This window comes from Pseudophryne corroboree, chromosome 9, assembly GCF_028390025.1.
Source record: "Pseudophryne corroboree isolate aPseCor3 chromosome 9, aPseCor3.hap2, whole genome shotgun sequence".
NCBI lineage: Eukaryota > Metazoa > Chordata > Amphibia > Anura > Myobatrachidae > Pseudophryne > Pseudophryne corroboree.
In genome coordinates, this window is record NC_086452.1 from 482309666 (window position 1) to 482324266 (window position 14601).

Sequence of the window (14601 nt, forward strand, 5' to 3'; positions counted from 1 at the left end):
AGGTGAGTTCACTTCTTCTCCCCTAAGTCCCTCGATGCAGTGATCCTGTTGCCAGCAGGACTCACTGAAAATAAAAAACCTAATAAAACTTTTACTCTAAGCAGCTGTTTAGGAGAGCCACCTAGATTGCACCCTTCTCGGCCAGGCACAAAAACCTAACTGAGGCTTGGAGGAGGGTCATAGGGGGAGGAGCCAGTGCACACCACCTGATCCTAAAGCTTTTACTTTTGTGCCCTGTCTCCTGCGGAGCCGCTATTCCCCATGGTCCTGACGGAGTCCCCAGCATCCACTTAGGACGTCAGAGAAAATATGTTACTGTGACCGGGCTACGGAGACTGAAAGAGGAAATCGGCCCCCATGCAAAAATCACAGTTCTCATATTGGCCATTTCATAACTGCAGTGCTGTACAGAGATCACAGGCTCCAGCAACCACGTGGCCCCATACACACACACACCTACATACACACACACATACACCCACCTACACACACACACACACACACACACACACACCTACACACACACACACACCTACCCACACACACACCCACCTACCCACACACACACCCACCTACCCACACACACACCTACACACACACACCCACCTACACACACCCACCCACCTACACACACACCCACCCACCTACACACACCCACCCACACCCACCCACCTACCCACACCCACCCACCTACACACACCCACCCACCTACACACCCCCACCCACCTACACACCCCCACCTACACACACACACACACACACCTACACACACCCACCCACCTACACACACACACACCCACCTACACACACCCACCCACCTACACACACACACACACCTACACACACCCACCCACACACACACCCACCTACACACACCCACCCACCTACACACACCCACCCACCTACACACACACACCCACCTACACACACACACCCACCCACCTACACACACCCACCCACACACACACCTACACACACACACACACACCCACACACCCACCCACACACCCACACCTACACACCCACCTACACCCACCCACCTACACACACACCCACACACACACCCACCTACACACACCCACCCACCTACACACACACACACACACCCACACACCTACACACACACCCACCTACACACACACCCACACACACACACCCACCTACACACACACCCACCTACACACACACCCACCTACACCCACACCCACACCTACACCCACACCCACACCCACACACACACACACACCTACACACACCCACCTACACACACCCACCCACCTACACACCCACCCACCCACCTACACACACACACCCACCCACCTACACACACACCTACACACACCCACCCACCTACACACACACCTACACACACACACACCTAAACACACACACACACACACACACACACACACACCCACCTACACACACACACACACACACACACCCACCTACACACACACCCACCTACACACACACCCACCTACACACACACCCACCTACACACACACCCACCTACACACACACCCACCTACACACACACCCACCTACACACACACCCACCTACACACACACCCACCTACACACACACCTACACCCACCCACCCCCACCTACACCCACCTACACACACCCCCACCTACACACACCCCCACCTACACACACCCCCACCTACACACACCCCCACCTACACACACCCCCACCTACACACCCCCCCACCTACACACCCCCCCACCTACACCCCCCCACCTACACCCCCCCACCTACACACCCCCACCTACACACCCCCCCACCTACACACCCCCCCACCTACACACCCCCCCACCTACACACCCCCACCTACACACCCCCACCTACACACCCCCACCTACACACCCCCACCTACACACACCCCCACCTACACACACCCCCACCTACACACACCCCCACCTACACACACCCCCACCTACACACACCCCCACCTACACACACACCCACCTACACACACACCCACCTACACACACACCCACCTACACACACACCCACCTACACACACACCCACCTACACACACACCTACACACACACACACACCCACCTACACACACACACCCACCTACACACACACCCACCTACACACACACACCCACCTACACACACACACACCCACCTACACACACACACACCCACCTACACACACACACACACACCTACACACACACACACCCACCTACACACACCCACCCACACCTACACACACACACCCACCTACACACACACACCCACCTACACACACACACCCACCTACACACACACACCCACCTACACACACACCCACCCACATACACACCCCGCTAACGCTACTGGCCCAGGGTGGGTGTGTAATATGGAAGGACATATAGAGCTGGGCAAATATAGCCGAATTTGGAATTGGAATTTGGTTTTATGGTCATTAAATATTCAATGCATGATCAATCAATGAAATTTTCATGTAAGCAGAAAAAAAAAAAAAAAAACACCACAAAATATGTATAACACAAGAACAATACCATAAGATACTTTAAAAGAGCCATAAGGACATGATAACACATAGACAGATACAACAATCCTATCTACATTTAGAACCATTAAGCATTGTTATAGCCCTAGGGAAAAAGCTATCTTTCAGCCGGGTGGTCTTACACAATATGGATCTATAGCGGGAGTTTGAAGGAAGCAGAGTAAACATCCCATAATTAGGAGGAGTCGCATCACCAAGTATACACCCAGCCTTCACAAGGAGCCTCTTCTCATAAACAGACTGAATACGCAGCAAACGTAAACCAATTATCTTGCCAGCAGTTTTCACAATTCTTTCCAACGACTTACGCTCTATAATACTACAATTTCCAAACCAGGCTAAAATACCGTAAGTAAGAACACTCTCGATAATACATGAGTAAAAGTTAATTAAAATTACCTCTTTTATACCTGCTGATCGCGTCTTCCTAAGAAAATATAAACGCTGTTGAGCTTTCTTTGTAGCAGCATTAACATGAGAGTTCCATGACAAATCATTAGATATAAGCCTAAAAATCTAAAAGATGTTACAATCTCCACCTCTTGCTTATCTACAACTAGGGGACCATAAATATACCTATTTTTAATTCTAAAATCGATCATCATCTCCTTAGTCTTTTTGACATTAAGAATCAAGTGATTTTCTTGACTCCACTCCTCTAAAGGGGGGTACACACGGAGAGATCTTGCTAGATTGCTTAGATTTTAAGCACGGATCTGCCGTGTGTATGCCCTCCAGCGATAGCGATGCGCGGCCCCGCACATCGCTATCGCCGATGCTAGATTGAGCTACATGCAGGCTCAATCTAGCGGGTCGCTCACTTCACCGTTGTGTGAAGTGAGCGGCCCCCCGTCGGCTTTCCCCCTCGCTCAGCACATTGCGCTGTGCTGAGCGGGGTGAGAGATGTGTGCTGAGCGGTCTGTGTTAAGATCGCTCAGCACACATCTCTCCCGTGAGTACCCCCCTTAACCTACCTACTTCAGATATAAATAGTGAGTCATCATTTCCACCAATAAGACCCACGATGGCAATGTCGTCTGCAAATTTGATTATATGCACAGAATCTGACTGAGACGCAATCGTAGGTAAACAGAGAATAGCGTAACGGACTCAACACACAACCCTGTGGGACACCAGTGCTAATCATTACCTCACTAGTAATTTTATCATTAGTCCTGACTGCCTGCGGCCTGTCTATTAGAACATCAAAACTGTCCAAACCTAGCGGAGTCAGTTTATTAACTAAAGAAGTGGGAATAACAGCGTTAAAAGCCGAACTGTAGTCTACAAATAAAATTCTTGGGAGTGGTTCATCAAATCGACAGTATCTAGGTCGACAATGTTTAGGTCGACCACTATAGGTCGACATGGATGGAAGGTCGACGGGGTTTCTAGGTCGACATGTGCTAGGTCGACAGGTCTAAAGGTCGACATGAGGATTTTTTTTATTTATTTTTTGTGTCGTTTTCTTCGTAGAGTGACCGGGATCCCAAATTAGTGCACCGCTTCGCTCGCCATGCTTTAGGCATGGTGCCTTCGCTCCGCTACCACTTCGCTCGGCACACTTTACCGTTCCAATCGTAGTCCACGTGGATCGTTAAGTATGAAAAAATTCAAAAAAAGAAAAAAAAATTGAAAAACTCATGTCGACCTTTAGACCTGTCGACCTAGCACATGTCGACCTAGAAACCCTGTCGACCTTCCATCCATGTCGACCTAGTGACTGTCGACCTATAGTGGTCGACCTAAACATTGTCGACCTAGATACTGTCGATCTTCAGACCGGATCCCAAAATTCTTACGGAGGAATTCCTATTTTCTAAATGGGTGAGCACGTGGTGAAGTAAAGTGAGAGCAGCATCATCGGTTGATCTATTTGCTCTATATGCGAATTGAAAGGGATCCAAGCTATCCGGTAAAAAACCCTTTATATGTCTCATAACTAATTTCTCGAATAACTTCATAATAAGTGAAGTAAGAGCAATTGTCCTGAAGCCATTTGGCTCGCTGGTATTACTTTTTCCATTTTTTGGAATGGGAACAATTACTGTTGATTTAAAACTTTTGGGGACAACACATTGGGCAAGAGAAAGATTAAAAATTATAGTCAAAATTCCCGCTAACTGTTCAGAGCAATTCTTAATGACACTCCCTGGAATTCCATCGGGACCAGGGGCTTTACTAGATTTAATAGTGGCAAAGCACTTTTTTACAGACAACTCATCCAATACCAATGGCACACCCTCACCCTCATTTACTCCCCACCTAGGAGGAAAATCAACAACCTTATCGAAACGTGAATAAATAATATTCAATGTTTCACCAAACGTGGGATCCATGGGTTGTCCCAAATGACCCTTATTAGCGTTCCAGTCGGCGATGTCCTGCATTCCCTTCCACATACTTCTCGCATCTCTATCGTTTTTACATTTAGTTTCAAGTTTACCCGAGAACGCTCTCTTTGCATCACGAATTCCCCTTTTTAAATGTAATCTAGTGACCCTAAAGGCAACCTGGTCATTAGATTTAAAAGCTCTATCCCTTGCTGTTAATAATGCTCTCACTGTATCATTTACCCACGGCTTATTATTTGCGAATTTACCATCTATACAGTTCCTTTAGCCATATGTATAATATTGGGGAGGGAGAAATAGTATATGGGGGACATATGGGGATGATAGTATATGGGGGGAGGAATGCTCAGTGGATTGTATATGGGAAGCAGTATATAAGGGGACTGTATATTGGGGGGCCAGCATATTGGGAGGGGACTGTATATTGGGTAGACTGTATATGGGGTGGATTGCATATGGAGGCAGTATATAGGGGTACTGTACATAGCAGGAACTATATATGGAGTGGAGAGTATATAGTGGGAACTATATATGGGATGGTTAGTGAATGGGTGGGCAGTATATGGAGTGGATTGTATATGGGTGATAGTATATGGGGACAGTTTATAAGGGGACTTTATATGGGGTGGATTTTATATAGGGGTGCAGTATACGGGGGACAGTATACAGTGTGAATTGTATGTAGGGTGGATTGTATATGGTGAGGGGCAGTATATGGGGTAGGGACAGTATATAGGGGTAATGACAGTATAAGGAAGCAGTATGTGGATAGGGACAATATATAGGGGGAGAGTGTACAGGGGAAAATAAGAATTTACTTACTGATAATTCTATTTCTCGTAGTCCGTAGTGGATGCTGGGAACTCCGTAAGGACCATGGGGAATAGCGGCTCCGCAGGAGACTGGGCACAAAAGTAAAGCTTTAGGACTACCTGGTGTGCACTGGCTCCTCCCCCTATGACCCTCCTCCAAGCCTCAGTTAGGATACTGTGCCCGGACGAGCGTACACAATAAGGAAGGATTTTGAATCCCGGGTAAGACTCATACCAGCCACACCAATCACACCGTACAACCTGTGATCTGAACCCAGTTAACAGCATGATAACAGAGGAGCCTCTGAAAAGATGGCTCACAACAATAATAACCCGATTTTTGTAACAATAACTATGTACAAGTATTGCAGACAATCCGCACTTGGGATGGGCGCCCAGCATCCACTACGGACTACGAGAAATAGAATTATCGGTAAGTAAATTCTTATTTTCTCTGACGTCCTAGTGGATGCTGGGAACTCCGTAAGGACCATGGGGATTATACCAAAGCTCCCAAACGGGCGGGAGAGTGCGGATGACTCTGCAGCACCGAATGAGAGAACTCCAGGTCCTCCTCAGCCAGGGTATCAAATTTGTAGAATTTAGCAAACGTGTTTGCCCCTGACCAAGTAGCTGCTCGGCAAAGTTGTAAAGCCGAGACCCCTCGGGCAGCCGCCCAAGATGAGCCCACTTTCCTTGTGGAATGGGCTTTTACTGATTTTGGCTGTGGCAATCCTGCCACGGAATGTGCAAGCTGAATTGTACTACAAATCCAACGAGCAATCGTCTGCTTTGAAGCAGGAGCACCCAGCTTGTTGGGTGCATACAGGATAAACAGCGAGTCAGTTTTCCTGACTCCAGCCGTCCTGGAAACATATATTTTCAAGGCCCTGACAACGTCCAGCAACTTAGAGTCCTCTAAGTCCCTAGTAGCCGCAGGTACCACAATAGGTTGGTTCATGTGAAATGCAGAAACCACCTTAGGTAGAAATTGAGGACGAGTCCTCAATTCCGCCCTGTCAGAATGAAAATTTAGGTAAGGGCTTTTACATGATAAAGCCGCCAATTCTGACACACGCCTAGCTGAAGCCAAGGCCAACAGCATCGACACCTTCCACGTGAGATATTTTAAATCTACCGTAGACAATGGTTCAAACCAGTGTGATTTTAGAAATCTCAACACAACATTGAGATCCCAAGGTGCCACTGGAGGCACAAAAGGAGGCTGTATGTGCAGCACCCCTTTCACAAATGTCTGAACTTCAGGTACTGAAGCCAGTTCTTTCTGGAAGAATATCGACAGGGCCGAAATTTGAACCTTAATGGACCCTAATTTTAGGCCCATAGACAGTCCTGTTTGCAGGAAATGCAAGAAACGACCCAGTTGAAATTCCTGTGTAGGGGCCTTCTTGGCCTCACACCATGCAACATATTTACGCCAAATGCGGTGATAATGTTTTGCGGTTACTTCCTTTCTGGCTTTTACCAGAGTAGGGATGACTTCTTCTGGAATGCCCTTGTCCTTCAGGATCCGGCGTTCAACCGCCATGCCGTCAAACGCAGCCGCGGTAAGTCTTGGAACAGACAAGGCCCCTGCAGTAGCAGGTCCTGTCTTAGAGGTAGAGGCCACGGTTCGTCCGTGAGCATCTCTTGAAGTTCCGGGTACCAAGACCTTCTTGGCCAATCCGGAACCACGAGTATAGTTCTTACTCCTCTCCTTCTTATGATTCTCAATACTTTCGGTATGAGGGGCAGAGGAGGGAATACATACACTGACTGGTACACCCACGGCGTTACCAGAGCGTCCACTGCTATTGCCTGAGGGTCCCTTGACCTGGCGCAATATCTGTCCAGTTTTTTGTTTAGACGTGACGCCATCATGTCCACCTTTGGTCTTTCCCAACGGTTTACAATTTGGTGGAAGACTTCTGGGTGAAGTCCCCACTCTCCCGGGTGAAGGTCGTGTCTGCTGAGGAAGTCTGCTTCCCAGTTGTCCACTCCCGGAATGAACACTGCTGACAGTGCTATCACATGATTTTCCGCCCAGCGAAGAATCCTTGCAGTTTCTGCCATTGCCCTCCTGCTTCTCGTGCCGCCCTGTCTGTTTATGTGGGCGACTGACGTGATGTTGTCCGACTGGATCAACACCGCCTGACCCTGAAGCAGAGGTTTTGCTTGAATTAAGGCATTGTAAATGGCCCTTAGTTCTAGAATGTTTATATGAAGAGATGTTTCCATGCTTGACCACAAGCCCTGGAAATTCCTTCCCTGTGTGACTGCTCCCCAGCCTCTCAGGCTGGCATCCGTGGTTACCAGGATCCAATCCTGAATGCCAAATCTGCGGCCCTCTAGTAGATGAGCCCTCTGAAGCCACCACAGGAGAGACACCCTTGTCCTTGGCGACAGGGTTATCCGTTGATGCATCTGAAGATGCGATCCGGACCATTTTCCCAGTAGATCCCACTGAAAAGTTCTTGCATGGAATCTTCCGAATGGAATCGCTTCGTAAGAAGCCACCATTTTTCCCAGGACCCTTGTGCACTGATGCACTGAGACCTGTCCTGGTTTTAGGAGGTTCCTGACTAGCTCGGATAACTCCCTGGCCTTCTCCTCCGGGAGAAACACCTTCTTCTGGACTGTGTCCAGAATCATTCCTAAGAACAGTAGACGTGTCGTTGGAATCAGCTGCGATTTTGGAATATTTAGAATCCATCCGTGCTGACTTAGCACTACCTGAGATAGTGCCACTCCGACTTCTAACTGTTCCTTGGTTCTTGCCCTTATCAGGAGATCGTCCAAGTAAGGGATAATTAAGATGCCTTTTCTTCGTAGAAGAATCATCATTTCGGCCATTACCTTGGTAAAGACCCGAGGCGCCGTGGACAATCCAAACGGCAGCGTCTGAAACTGATAATGACAGTTTTGTACTACAAACCTGAGGTACCCTTGGTGAGAAGGATATATTGGGACGTGGAGATAAGCATCCTTGATGTCCAGCGACACCATATAGTCCCCCTCTTCCAGGTTCGCTATCACCGCTCTGAGTGACTCCATCTTGAATTTGAACCTTTTTATGTAAGTGTTCAAAGATTTTAGATTTAATATTGGTCTCACCGAGCCGTCCGGCTTCGGTACCACAAATAGTGTGGAATAATACCCCTTCCCCTGTTGTAAGAGGGGTACCTTGATTATCACCTGCTGGGAGTACAGCTTGTGAATGGCTTCCAGAACTGCCTCCCTGTCGGAGGGAGACTTTGGTAAAGCAGACTTCAGGAACCGATGAGGAGGAAACGCCTCGAATTCCAGTTTGTACCCCTGTGATACTACCTGTAGAATCCAGGGATCCACTTGCGAGTGAGCCCACTGCGCGTTGAAATTCTTGAGACGGGCCCCCACCGTGTCTGAGTCTGCTTGTAAAGCCCCAGCGTCATGCTGAAGACTTGGCAGAAGCAGGGGAGGGCTTCTGCTCCTGGGAAGCGGCTGCATGGTGCTGCCTTTTTCCTCTTCCTCTGCCCTTGGGCAGAAAGGAGTGACCTTTTGCTCGCTTGTACTTATGGGAACGAAAATAAGAATTTACTTACCGATAATTCTATTTCTCGGAGTCCGTAGTGGATGCTGGGGTTCCTGAAAGGACCATGGGGAATAGCGGCTCCGCAGGAGACAGGGCACAAAAAAGTAAAGCTTTACTAGGTCAGGTGGTGTGCACTGGCTCCTCCCCCTATGACCCTCCTCCAGACTCCAGTTAGGTACTGTGCCCGGACGAGCATACACAATAAGGGAGGCATTTTGAATCCCGGGTAAGACTCATACCAGCCACACCAATCACACCGTACAACTTGTGATCTAAACCCAGTTAACAGTATGATAACAGAAAGGGCCTCTTAAAGATGGCTCCTTAACAATAACCCGAATTAGTTAACAATAACTATGTACAAGTATTGCAGATAATCCGCACTTGGGATGGGCGCCCAGCATCCACTACGGACTCCGAGAAATAGAATTATCGGTAAGTAAATTCTTATTTTCTCTATCGTCCTAAGTGGATGCTGGGGTTCCTGAAAGGACCATGGGGATTATACCAAAGCTCCCAAACGGGCGGGAGAGTGCGGATGACTCTGCAGCACCGAATGAGAGAACTCCAGGTCCTCCTTTGCCAGGGTATCAAATTTGTAAAATTTTACAAACGTGTTCTCCCCCGACCACGTAGCTGCTCGGCAGAGTTGTAATGCCGAGACCCCTCGGGCAGCCGCCCAAGATGAGCCCACCTTCCTTGTGGAGTGGGCTTTTACAGTTTTAGGCTGTGGCAGGCCTGCCACAGAATGTGCAAGTTGAATTGTGTTACAAATCCAACGAGCAATCGACTGCTTAGAAGCAGGTGCGCCCAACTTGTTGGGTGCATACAATATAAACAGCGAGTCAGATTTTCTGACTCCAGCCGTCCTTGAAATGTATATTTTTAAGGCTCTGACAACGTCCAACAACTTGGAGTCCTCCAAGTCGCTAGTGGCCGCAGGCACCACAATAGGTTGGTTCAGATGAAATGCTGATACCACTTTAGGGAGAAAATGCGGACGAGTCCGCAGTTCTGCCCTATCCGAATGGAAGATTAGATAAGGACTTTTATAAGATAAAGCCGCCAATTCAGATACTCTCCTGGCAGAGGCCAGGGCTAGTAACATAGTCACTTTCAATGTGAGATATTTCAAATCCACCTTTTTCAATGGTTCAAACCAATGGGATTTGAGGAAATCTAAAACTACATTTAGATCCCACGGTGCCACCGGAGGCACCACAGGAGGCTGTATATGCAGTACTCCCTTGACAAAAGTCTGGACCTCAGGGACAGAGGCCAATTCTTTTTGGAAGAATATTGACAGGGCCGAAATTTGAACCTTAATGGATCCCAATTTGAGACCCATAGATAATCCTGATTGCAGGAAATGTAGGAAACGACCCAGTTGGAATTCCTCCGTCGGAACACTCCGATCCTCGCACCACGCTACATATTTTCGCCAAATGCGGTGATAATGTTTCACGGTGACTTCCTTCCGTGCCTTAATCAAGGTAGGAATGACTTCTTCTGGAATGCCTTTCCCTTTTAGGATCTGGCGTTCAACCGCCATGCCGTCAAACGCAGCCGCGGTAAGTCTTGAAAAAGACAGGGACCCTGCTGTAGCAGGTCCCTTCTCAGAGGTAGAGGCCACGGTTCGTCCGTGAGCATCTCTTGAAGTTCCGGATACCAAGTCCTTCTCGGCCAATCCGGAACCACTAGTATTGTTCTTACTCTTCTTTGCCGTATGATCTTCAATACCTTTGGTATGAGCGGCAGAGGAGGAAACACATACACTGACTGGTACACCCAAAGAGTTACCAGTGCGTCCACAGCTATTGCCTGTGGATCTCTTGACCTGGCGCAATATTTGTCCAGTTTCTTGTTGAGGCGAGACGCCATCATGTCTACAATTGGTCTTTCCCAACGGTCTATTAACATGTTGAAGACTTCTGGATGTAGACCCCACTCTCCCGGATGAAGATCGTGTCTGCTGAGGAAGTCTGCTTCCCAGTTGTCCACGCCCGGGATGAACACTGCTGACAGTGCTATCACGTGATTCTCCGCCCAGCGAAGAATCTTGGCAGCTTCTGCCATTGCACTCCTGCTTCTTGTGCCGCCCTGCCTGTTTACATGGGCGACCGCCGTGATGTTGTCCGACTGAATCAACACCGGCTTTCCTTTCAGGAGAAGTTCCGCCTGGCTTAGAGCATTGTAGATTGCTCTTAGTTCCAGAATGTTTATGTGAAGAGACTTTTCCAGACTCGTCCATACTCCCTGGAAGTTTCTTCCTTGTGTGACTGCTCCCCAGCCTCTCAGGCTGGCGTCCGTGGTCACCAGGATCCAATCCTGAATGCCGAATCTGCGGCCTTCTAATAGGTGAGCCTTCTGCAACCACCACAGAAGTGACACCCTTGTCTTTGGTGACAGGGTTATTCGCAGGTGCATCTGCAGATGCGACCCTGACCATTTGTCCAACAGATCCCTTTGGAATATTCTTGCATGGAATCTGCCGAATGGAATTGCTTCGTAAGAAGCCACCATTTTTCCCAGGACTCTTGTGCATTGATGTACTGACACCTTTCCTGGTTTTAGGAGGTTCCTGACCAGATCGGATAACTCCTTGGCTTTTTCCTCTGGAAGGAAAACCTTTTTCTGAACCGTGTCCAGAATCATTCCTAGGAACAGCAGACGAGTTGTCGGGATTAAATGGGATTTTGGAATATTCAGAATCCACCCGTGTTGTCTTAGCACCTCTTGAGATAGTGCTAAAGCTGTCTCCAGCTGTTCTCTGGACCTTGCCCTTATTAGGAGATCGTCCAAGTATGGGATAACTAATACGCCTTTTCTTCGAAGAAGAATCATCATCTCGGCCATTACCTTGGTAAAGACCCGAGGCGCCGTGGACAATCCGAACGGCAGCGTCTGAAACTGATAGTGACAGTTTTGAACAATGAACCTGAGGTACCCCTGGTGTGCGGGGTAAATCGGAACGTGTAGATACGCATCCTTGATGTCCAAGGATACCATAAAGTCTCCTTCTTCCAGGTTCGCTATCACTGCTCTGAGTGACTCCATCTTGAACTTGAACTTTTTTATGTAGAGGTTCAAGGACTTCAGATTTAGAATAGGCCTTACCGAGCCATCCGGCTTCGGTACCACAAATAGAGTGGAATAATACCCCTTTCCTTGTTGTAATAGGGGTACTTTGACTATCACCTGCTGAGCGTACAGCTTGTGAATGGCTTCCAACACCCTCTCCCTTTCGGAAGAGACGGTTGGTAAAGCAGACTTCAGGAAACGATGAGGAGGATCCGTCTCTAATTCCAACCTGTACCCCTGAGATATTATCTGCAGGATCCAGGGGTCTACCTGCGAGTGAGCCCACTGCGCGCTGTAATTTTTGAGACGGCCGCCCACTGTCCCCGAGTCCGCTTGAGAGGCCCCAGCGTCATGCTGAGGTTTTTGCAGGAGCCGGGGAGGGCTTCTGTTCCTGGGAAGGAGCTGCCTGTTGGTGTCTCTTCCCTCTTCCTCTGCCTCGTGGCAGGTACGACAAACCCTTTGCTCTCTTATTTTTGTAGGAGCGAAAAGGCTGCGGTTGAAAGGTCGGTGCCTTTCTCTGTTGGGGAGTGACTTGAGGTAAAAAAGTGGATTTCCCGGCAGTAGCCGTGGCCACCAAGTCTGATAGACCAACTCCAAATAACTCCTCCCCTTTATACGGCAAAACCTCCATGTGACGTTTTGAATCCGCATCGCCTGTCCACTGTCGTGTCCATAAGGCTCTTCTGGCTGAAATGGACATAGCACTCACCCGAGATGCCAGTGTGCAAATATCCCTCTGTGCATCACGCATATAGATAAATGCATCCTTTATTTGTTCTAACGACAGTAAAACATTGTCCCTATCTAGGGTATCAATATTTTCAATCAGGGATTCTGACCAAACTACTCCAGCACTGCACATCCAGGCAGTTGCTATAGCTGGTCGTAGTATAACACCTGCATGTGTGTATATATTCTTTTGAATAACTTCCATCTTTCTATCTGATGGATCCTTAAGTGCGGCCGTCTCAGGAGAGGGTAACGCCACTTGTTTAGATAAGCGTGTGAGCGCCTTGTCCACCTTAGGGGGTGTTTCCCAGCGCGCCCTAACCTCTGGCGGGAAAGGGTATAATGCCAATAACTTTTTTGAAATTATCAACTTTTTATCAGGAGCAACCCACGCTTCATCACACACGTCATTTAATTCTTCTGATTCAGGAAAAACTGTTTGTAGTTTTTTCACACCATACATAATACCCTGTTTTACGGTATCTGTAGTATCAGCTAAATGTAACGTCTCCTTCATTGCCAAAATCATATAACGTGTGGCCCTACTGGAAAATACGTTTGAATTTCTACCGTCGTCACTGGAATCAGTGCCTGTGTCTGGGTCTGTGTCGACCGACTGAGGCAAAGGGCGTTTTACAGCCCCTGACGGTGTTTGAGGCGCCTGGACAGGCATTAATTGATTGTCCGGCCGCCTCATGTCCTCAACTGACTGTTTAAGGGAAGATAAACCATCACGTAATTCCACAAATAAAGGCATCCATTCTGGTGTCGACCCCCTGGGGGGTGACATCTGCATATTTGGCAATTGCTCCGCCTCCACACCAATATCGTCCTCATACATGTCGACACCCCGTACCGACACACACCGCAAACTCACAGGGAATGCTCTAATGAAGACAGGACCCACTAGCCCTTTTGGGGAGACAGAGGGAGAGTCTGCCAGCACACACCACAAAGCGCTATATATACAAGGGATATCCTTATATTAAGTGCTCCCTTATAGCTGCTTTAATATATAATATATATATATATATAGCCATTAATGTGCCCCCCCTCTCTGTTTTACCCTGTTTCTGTAGTGCAGTGCAGGGGAGAGACCTGGGAGCCGTCCTGACCAGCGGAGCTGTGACAGAAAATGGCGCCGTGTGCTGAGGAGATAGGCCCCGCCCCTTTTTCGGCGGGTTCTTCTCCCGCTATTTTTCCAGTCAGGCAGGGGTTAAATATCTCCATATAGCCCCTATGGGCTATATGTGAGGTATTTTTAGCCTTGTATAAGGTTTATATTTGCCTCTCAGAGCGCCCCCCCCCAGCGCTCTGCACCCTCAGTGACTGCCCAGTGAAGTGTGCTGAGAGGAAAATGGCGCACAGCTGCAGTGCTGTGCGCTACCTTATGAAGACTGAGGAGTCTTCAGCCGCCGGTTTCCGGACCTCTTCACGCTTCAGCATCTGCAAGGGGGTCGGCGGCGCGGCTCCGGGACCGGACTCCACGGCTGGGCCTGTGTTCGATCCCTCTGGAGCTAAT

The 14601-nt window shown here is 48.6% G+C and overlaps 1 non-coding gene across 1 annotated transcript; it reads right to left on the reverse strand.

Annotated features, from left to right (window-relative positions):
- Positions 1-307: 307 nt before the first annotated feature.
- Positions 308-440, reverse strand: LOC134959616 (small nucleolar RNA SNORA84). The gene has a single exon (XR_010187622.1). It is a non-coding gene; the product is annotated as a small nucleolar RNA SNORA84 (small nucleolar RNA).
- Between the last annotated feature and the right edge of the window lie 14161 nt (positions 441-14601).